Source organism: Octopus bimaculoides, chromosome 23, assembly GCF_001194135.2.
Source record: "Octopus bimaculoides isolate UCB-OBI-ISO-001 chromosome 23, ASM119413v2, whole genome shotgun sequence".
Taxonomy (NCBI): Eukaryota; Metazoa; Mollusca; class Cephalopoda; order Octopoda; family Octopodidae; genus Octopus; species Octopus bimaculoides.
The window spans coordinates 37376406-37385928 of NC_069003.1; the positions used below are offsets into that span (position 1 = coordinate 37376406).

The window sequence follows — 9523 nt, forward strand, 5'->3', positions numbered from 1 at the left end:
ATAAATTACAAAGAACACAAAACCTTTCAACTAGTTTCATTAAATGCAACCATTTATAGAAAACAATGTATTAAAATACAGTGTCCGTGTGTCTGCTGGTGACATGTTCCCACCTGACATTGAGCATTCATCATACCAGCTGTGTTCATTTGCAACCATTAATGAAAACATGTCCAGCCATGGGAAAATATTAGCTTGATTGGCAACAGGTGAGAGTTGAAAACAACAACAAAAAAAAAAGCATCCAGCTGTAGAAAACCTGTCTCAATGAATTTTATCTGAGCCATGCAAGAAGTATGGAAAAGTAGATGCTAAAATGATGAGAAAACTTTCACAGGCTACATCTAAACATCAAAAGAGAGGAGAAAATTCAATCATTTATTCCAGAATGGATGATTAAGTTTCCTTTCTTTGCAGCTTGAGGAAACTGGTTGTATAATTGGTAAGAGTTTTACTTTGGCTTTTAACAAGGCAAAGAGTTCAAATCTTAGTAAAGCTGACATGAAAATACCAGAAGACAATTCTAAAAATATTCAAGAGTTTTTACCTTTCCCTGAAATAATCCATCTCAGAAGAACCTGAAAAAATAAAGAACAAAAATAAAAATATGATATTTGAAAGGCATGCACACCACAGCACACATCATCACCATTTAATGCCCATGTTCCATTCTGGCAGGGGTTGGACAGTTTCACAGGATCTGATGGCCTCAAGAGTTGCATCTTGCTCCCATGTCTGCCATGGCATAGTTTCATGCCTTTCCTATACTTGAGGCATTTTTCATGACTCCAGTACAATGTATATATATTTGGATGCTGATGATTTAGTGCAGCTGACTGGACATTCAGCCTGTTTTGGGAACAATACTGTTTGGCACTAGAGGGACACACACAAACACACGTGCGTGTGCATATAGAAATATACACATACAAATAGAAAAGAGTGTGTGAGAAAGAAAGAGAGACAGAAATTCCAACGACCTTGAATCCACAAGAGTAAACAAGAGAGGCAGAGACAGGCAGAAACAAGGAAAATGCCCCTTCTATTTGAATACTATGCAAATATTCTTTTAAAAAACTTTTCATTTAATTTTTCCAAAATTTAATTGTTTCCTATACATACAGTTGAAAAAGTCTCAATGACCGAAGCCGGTACTGAAATGTTTTTTATAAAATTATTTTAGCATTTTCTACCTTGACTTTTTCCCCCCATATATATATATATATATATATATATATATATATATATATATATATATATATATATATATATAGGCAGAAGTGTAGTGGTGTGGTAAGGAGCTTGCTTCCAAACCACATGGCTCTGGATTCAGTCCCACTGCATGGCACCTTAGGCAAGTGTCACCTACTATAGCCTTGGGCCAACCAAAGCATTGGATTTGGTAGATGGAAACTGGAAAAAAGCCCATCATATATATGTATGAATGTGTGTGTGTGGTATGAGATATTACATTCTGTCTCAAGCTCTAACTTGGAACAGAATGTGAACAAACCTTCCAATGAAACTCAACCCTTATAATTAATGCATTCCAGAAGGCCACACACACTGTGTGTATGTGTATGCGTGTGCATTTATGTGCAGGTATATGTATGCTGGAGGGAAACGACACCATTCACAGACCATTAGCCCATTAAGCATTCGGATTACTATGTCTTACGTCTATTTATTCACATTGTTTTAATTTAATCATGTATTATCTTTTAACGGTGATGTGATTGTTAATTTTTAGAATAACATTGTAGGAAAGGTATGAGAGGCTGGATCTGGATGGTTTGAACATAAAACAGGTAAAATATGTTGGCTGGATATAAGCGATTTGAATGCTAAAGGGTTAAATAGTATTTCATAAAATCTTGCAACATTGGTCCCAACGTCTCCCTTGCAGAATTCACCAGAAGTTTATGTGAAGAAGAATTATTTAAGTACACTATCATTATATAGAACAGCCAGGCCAGCACAAAGCTCTTGTAATAAACCATAAGAAAGAAAAATATGCTTAATCAAAAAATATGGACATGAAAAAGTGTGGTTAGCAATTCTCTCAAATAAATAACTTAGTGGTTAATATTTTTAGAATGCTCTACTTCTGGCAAAACAGCCGATAAATATTCTAATTTATGTCTCGTAATCAATGAAGCAACTATTTGATGTATAAATACTTTATACAAAGTGTTTGAAATTGTCGATACGTTGTAAACATTTTATAAATATATTTACAATTGGTTCATAAAATAAAGTGTTGGATCTAAAGTCTGTGTTGAATAGTAAGATAGATGTATGTAGATGTGTGTGTGTGTGTGTAGATATATGTATACTTGTGTATGTATACACATATATCATGGTCGGTTGTAACATATATACATACACATGTGTGTGTGTGTGTGTGTATATATATATATATATATATATATATATATTTATATATCATCATAATTTAACATCTACTTTCCATGCTGGTATGGGTTGGATGGTTTGACAAGAGTTGGCCAGGCAGGAGCCTGTACCAGACTTCTGTGTCTGCTATGGCACAGTTATTATGGCTGGATGCCCTTTCTAACACCAACCACCCCCAGTAGAGTGGGACTCAGTGCTTTTTATGTGGCACCAACACAGGTGAGGTCAGTTTTGGTATGGTTTGTTTTACAGCTGGATGACCTTCCAAACACCAACTACATTACAGTGTGGACTGGAGACTTTTGAAGTGGCACCAGCACTGGGCAGGGTCACCAAATAACTTGCAAGACAAACATCTTTTGAGACGCGAGGGGGGGGCATTGGAGGAGGAGGAGGGGATCTTGTGTCAGATGATGAATGGTTAGAGTGTGACAGAGACAGGTATCTTGCTGTAGGAGAGGTACATGGTTACCTGCAACAACATCTGTGTTGCATCCATCCATCCATCCATCCATCTGTTAAGTAGACAATAGCATGTCAGAGAATGGTATATTTAGGTGATTACATAATACCCAGGGTTGAATATCTAGCAGATCAAAATTGATTCAACTCTTGTAATTTAATGATTGTCAAAGGTGTCAACCCTAACGAAGCTTGTTGAATCTAATGGCTTTTAATTTGTATCAGTGAGCCTGGAAGACACCTCTGCCAATGACAACAATGAAATAGCAGTGCTAACCTCTGGCGAAGGAATATCTCCAGCTGCTTAAATACTTGTAATGTTGTTGGACAAAACCAACAGTTTTATGTCTTGTTGAAGTATGGAGTGGGTTTATCAACTATGCCCTCGTATCCTGAAGATATTTGCATCCTTAGTTTCTAGATAAGCTGAGAAAAGGATGTGAAGTTTTCCCTGATCCCTGCACTAAATGAGGGAAGCTATGGATAACTCTTGAAAGTGCTAATAGGGAATCTTGTGTAAATCTTTAAAATATAATCAGGAGTTGTTACAAATGCTTGATACAAAATCTCTTTGCCTTGAAGGGTTTACTTGAACCAATCAACACAAGGACATTTAAACCTGAGTCTGGGACTTATTCCATCAGTCTCATTTGCTGAACCAGGTTACAGGGATGTAAACAAACCAATACCAGTTGCTAAGCACTGGTGGACACACACACACACACATACACACATCACATTATTCATACACACAGTCATACAAAAAAAGAAGATAAATTTAAAGCAAGTAAACGACTTTTGTTAGATTCAGTGATGAATATTCCAGTTGCTCCATCAACTGGACAATTAGTTGATGGTTCAGTCAGAAAGGAGGGGGATTAGGAGATACCATTGATCCCAGTATATGACTGGTATTTTCTTTATCAACCTCAAAAGAATGAAAGGTTAAGTTGACCTTGGCAGGAAACAGGTTTCAGTTGATTCAATGCTGTTTCTGAGAGTTTTCTATCTCCAGAATATTCTTGCAGCTAAATCTATAAAGGCTTAACACATTGTAGCCATACAAAGTGGATGATCTGAGTTGAATAGGCAGACCCAGTGATGGGGGAAGTCATTCACTTGCCGGCATGGATTAGCTGATTTGCCAGGGTCTAAGACAGTTAATTTTGGGGTTACAAAGGTTTATTGTTGAGAGAGGGTAGTAGGAGGGAGAGAGAGAGAGAGAGAGAGAGAGAGAGAAAGATAGGGAGGGTCTAATAGGGCAACAGTAGCATCAGAGGATTAGTGGGAGGATGACAGAAGATTGGGGAAAGCTGATTACAAGGAGGTGCACTGCTACATCAACATGTAATAATACTTGACTGCATAAATTGGTGGGAAAATAAAATGGAAAGGGACAACAGGACCAAAGAGCTGAATGATAATGACCAATTTATTTTTAAATAATTTTATATGCACTTGTTTTCTTTTCAGAAACAGGAATCAATTATGTTACAGCATTGCAGAATTTGCTTGGCTTGTTAGGCAGAAATATTTACTTCAATGACAATGAAAGGAGTTCAGAAACCAGTAGAAAAAAAAAATTGATGTTTTATAAGTGAGAGAGTAGTTGTTGAATTAATGATGTACCTTGTTTATGGTTGGCCATTGTCAATCAGGGCAGAAGAGAAAAATCATCAGCCAACAGGAGGGACAACATCATCAGACATTTGTTTTTCATAACTGTGGTTCCTAACTGAATATCTGCCAAGCATCATTGCAATACTGTAAAAAGATTTAAATTGAATCACTTTGTTTTTAGACTTGTATAAACACCAAACGAAGAGGATTTTGATTGTTGAACTCTGAGAAAATGCTGGTATTCATTTGCAATAATCATTTTTTATTGATCACATAACTTGCTAAAATGAGGCAGCATTTCAGGTGGATGGAATCATGGAATCATCAATCAACCCAATTGCTTGTTTTTATGCGGCAAAATAAACCCTCATCAAACTATAAAGAAAGAACTTGCTAGACCTGAATTGTTTTCTCAAGCTTCTGCTATGATCAAACCTGGCTTGTTTTCAGGACACATGCACTGCTGACCATTATGTCCAGATATTAACAGATAATTCTAGTCTGTTCTTAATTATCTGACAGTGACTCATATATTTTTCAACAGGATTGGGTTTCCCACCTGATTGTGCCAATATCACAAGAGCATTTAGTTGAATGCTGGGCAGGGGACACTGAAGAAAATTTTCTGAATAGCTTCCAGGATCTGGTATGACCATTTTTGATTTCTTTTTGTGAGGATATCTATCAATCTTTGCTACTCCCTATTCTAAGAAAAGTTGTTGTTGTTGTTGGTGGTGGTGGTGGGGGGTAGTGTCCTCAGATACATCCTCTTTAGGATCCCATCAGAAGCAAATGTCATTAAACTTTCAGGCTGGGTTCCTCAATTTGGTTCAATTACGATTTCGATTTCACTTGCCCCAACAGGTCTTTGCAGATGTCAATACAGAGGAAATTTTATTAGGGGCACCATGGGGGAATGTTTATAAGCAATATTGTTATGTTGTATAAAAATAAAATTTAAGAATTCCAAAAATGATATCACAACCAAAATGGGTAGAAGGTGTGTGTATATCAATTATAAATATTTTAACAACAACGCATTATTGAGCAGGTCAGTTGAGCTAAGCATGAAAAATGGGAGTTTTTTTTCCAAAAATACCCACTTTCTCTTACCTGTTCCCTCCACTAGTGGCGATGACAAGCATTGCTTTCCCAACTGACCTCCCGTCTCTCACAGGCCTTCAAGAATGACTTTATACAATCCTTGGACTGTAGGCTTGCTTTCTGCTGGGGTTGCTTTCCACAAATAAGTTTGCCGTATAAAATCTGCTGAGGGAATCCTTTCATAATTCATCCGAAGAGCCCAGCATAATCGGTGCTTGTGCATCATGGCCTCAATGTTCAGGATGTCGACGACCCACAAAGACCAGCCAATATTCAGAATGTATCTCAGACCCCTCTGATGGACGTGTTCGAGGACCCCTACATGATGCCTATAAAGGGTCCCTGTCTCAAATGAGTAAAAGAGCGACGTCAGCACACAGACCCACACACATACACATGGTTACACAGCAACTTTTGTTTGTTTTGTGATACCACGTTGGGACCAGACATGAAACTCAAGAGCCCTGAAGGAATCAGTTGCCTCCTGAAGCTTATAATATATTTCGTAATCCAAGGAGCAAGACCAGCTGAGTATGCTACCCGGACAGACAATCTTCTGCACCACTTTCAGTACTGTCCCTTCCACTATGATAGATGGCTTCATCCATGGGTTTCCTGGTGCAGGCTGGAACAGTACAACAGTTTGGTCCAGCCTAATTATGCCTTACAAGATGCAGAAATATGATCCATGAGAATTTGTAAATCTTCAGTTTTATGAACAACAAAGTTGTGCTTATCTACACAAAGGAAGTCGTGAATAAGAGAGAGTAAATCTTTCAAATTGGCAGTAAATGGATGCAAGTTAAAGAGATGACCAAAAGATTAGTAACTCGCATATATTTCAGAAGAACAATCCAAACACATACATGCATATATATGCACATACATGTTGAAAAATAACACCAAGCAAACATAAATAGTCATATATAAGCATACATATAAACACGTACACACACATGTATACGTAAACACATGTCTACATACACATACATATATATATACACACATACATGCGCACACGTATATATATTCATAAATACACATATGTAACACAAGCATGCATATATACATTATATATATGTATATACATACATACATACATACATACATACATACATACATACATACATACATACACACACACACACAGATACATACAGTGAATGCCCAATCAATATTGCACTCCATACACAACCATCATACAATCTGCTTTCCATTCATAGAGAAAATTCCTTTGTTGGCAGCACAGGTAATAGCTTCCTAAACATGTTCCACCTTATTGTATTCTTCTGGCTGCTATGCTTTCAGAACACTCGCTTCAACTGCTTATTAGGTTACCTAAGTAACAGAAGCTGTCAACTACATCTAAGTATTCCATCTATCTAGCTATCTAGCCATCCATCCATCATTGTGTTAATGTTCATTCTTCCATATCTGCATGGGTTAGATGGAATTTGCTGAGACAGATTTTCTACATTTAGATAACCTTCCTGTTACCATTCCTCATTTGTTTCCAAGGCTTTTCACATATTTTCATGGAAGATTTGGAAATGAAGTACACTACCTGGATGACAGTGATACTTGTCTACAACAATGTCAAGTCAAGGAGACACACACATAGATATGAGGGTCTTTCACTTTCCATTTACCAAATACACTAGCAAGGCTAGGTACCACATGGCTAAGGTACCACATAATGGAACTGTATCCAGAACCAAGCTTCTTAACCACACATCTATGCCTGTATGTCACTCTCTCACACACACATATATACATATATGTATGTATATATATGGATCAAAACAGTTTGATTCAAATTCTGTTGTACTTCAAGTTTCAAAGCGTGATGGTTATCCTCAGCCATTTCCAGTGGCTGAGGATAAGCTTCTCATGCTTTGAAACTTGAAGTACCACAGAATTTGAATCAAACTGTTTTGATCCCTACATGTAACTCTGAATAAATGTATTGAGTGCCTGTCTTTCGTTTGACCACTCTCTTGTGTGTGAGCCTATGTGTGTGTGTGTGTGTGTGTGTGTGTGTGTGTGTGTGTGTGTGTGTGTGTGTGTGTGTGTGTGTGTGTATGTGTGTGTGCATATATATAAACAAAAAACTGAGCTAAGAGAAATATCTCAGAGCAGGTCAGTGGTACGTATTTGAATAACAAATACAGGTACATCAAATACCGTACAATTTGAATTCCTGATTTAGAATTATTTCTGTTGTTAGAAGATGTGTCATAATTTGCAAATGCCAATTGAGAGGAAGAAATAATCTCAAGAACCAGGAATTCTCCAAAGCTGATGGGCTACAAAGGAAAAAAGGACAGGACTATTGTCTGGTGATGAGAAGACAAGCATGGGTATGTATGTTTCTGCCTCAATAGATTCCATCAACATGAACATTGTCTCACTTCTGTCTCTTCCTCTCTCTATCACATCCACATTACTGTCACTGTTTCCACCCACTCACCGTTCACTTCATTTTGATTGCTAGCATGGGTTGGACGATTTGACTGAGGACTGGTGAACCAAATGGCTGCACCAGACTCCAATCTGATCTGACAGAGCTTCTACAGCTGGATGCCCTTCCGAACGCTAACCACTCCGAGAATGTAGTGGGTGCTTTTACATGCCACCAGCATGAGGGCCAGTCACGCGGTACTGGCAACGGCCACGCTCAAAATGCTGCTTTTTATGTGCCACCAGCACACGAGCCAGTCCAGCGGCACTGGCAATGACCTCGCTCAAATGTTTTTTCACATGCCACCAGCACAAGTGCCAGTAAGGCGATGCTGGTAATGATTATGCTCAAATAGTGCTATTTACGCACCACTGGCATGGAAGCCAGACAGCTGCTCTGGCAATGATCACACTCGGATGGTGCTCTTAGCACTCCACTGGCACAGGTGCCAGTCATCGAATTTGGTTCAATCACGATTTCAATTTCACTTGCCCCAACAGGTCTTCGCAAGCAGAGTTTAGTGTCCAATGAAGGAAAGGTACGCATAGGTAGGATGGCTACACCCCTGGCAGAGGCCTTGGATTGTGGTCTCACTTGGCTTATTTTTATCAATTCCAAAAGAATGAAAAGCAAAGATGACCTTGGTAAGATTTGAACTCAGAATGTAAAACCAGAAGAAATGCTGCTAAGTGTTTGTTTGCAATGATAAGGATTCTCCTTTACAACAAAAGCAACAACAATAATAATGGTTTCAAATATTGGCATAAGATCACCAATTAAGAGGGGAGGGGTAAGTTGATTATATTGGCCCCAGGGCTGAACTGAGGTTTATTTTGTCAACCACAAATGGCTGAAAGGCAAAAGAAGCCTCAGTGGTATTTGAACTCAGAGCCAGAAAAAATGCCAATATGCATTTTGTCCACCCAGCTGACCAATAATAACAATAAAGAAAAAGAAGTCTGGCAGAAACCCAGCTTAGGTTTCTGCAGAAACTGGTTGGTTAATTATAAAGAGTAACAATTACAACAAAAAGTAAATTGTAAAGAAAATAACAAAAAAAAACAAAGCTGTATTTATTTATTTCTTTGCATTTTTACCTTTCGTTTTGTATTGTTTTACTTCTACTCTTTAAAGACCCCCGCCCCTGCCAATGAAATAGGAGAGAAATGTAGTAAATTTCTTCACAGTAAATATTTCAGGTGATCATTTAATAACAACAACAACAATAATAATAATAATAATAATGTTTGCAACAAGCTGAACCAAACTAGAAAAATGCAGTACTTGACACTGCAAATGTCATACATATATACATATATATATATATATATTTATATATATATATATCATCATCATCATCATCATCATCGTTTAACGTCCGCTTTCCATGCTAGCATGGGTTGGACGATTTGACTGAGGACTGGTGAAACCGGATGGCAACACCAGGCTCCAGTCTGATTT

General features: G+C 37.8%; 1 protein-coding gene across 3 annotated transcripts in view; it reads right to left on the minus strand.

The window, feature by feature from the left end:
* LOC106883300 (uncharacterized protein DDB_G0271670) overlaps positions 1 to 9523 on the minus strand; it is a 40622-nt gene that overhangs the window by 21519 nt on the left and 9580 nt on the right. The window contains exons 2-3 of one of the 3 annotated variants that reach the window (XM_052975943.1): positions 4507 to 4641; positions 548 to 578 (exon numbers count right to left, since the gene is read on the minus strand). The exons of 1 other annotated variant lie outside the window; for it this stretch is intronic. The gene's annotated coding sequence lies outside the window, so the exon portion shown is untranslated. The remainder of the gene's footprint in view (positions 1 to 547; positions 579 to 4506; positions 4642 to 9523) is intronic. One more of the 3 variants, XM_014934260.2, reaches the window with a different exon arrangement.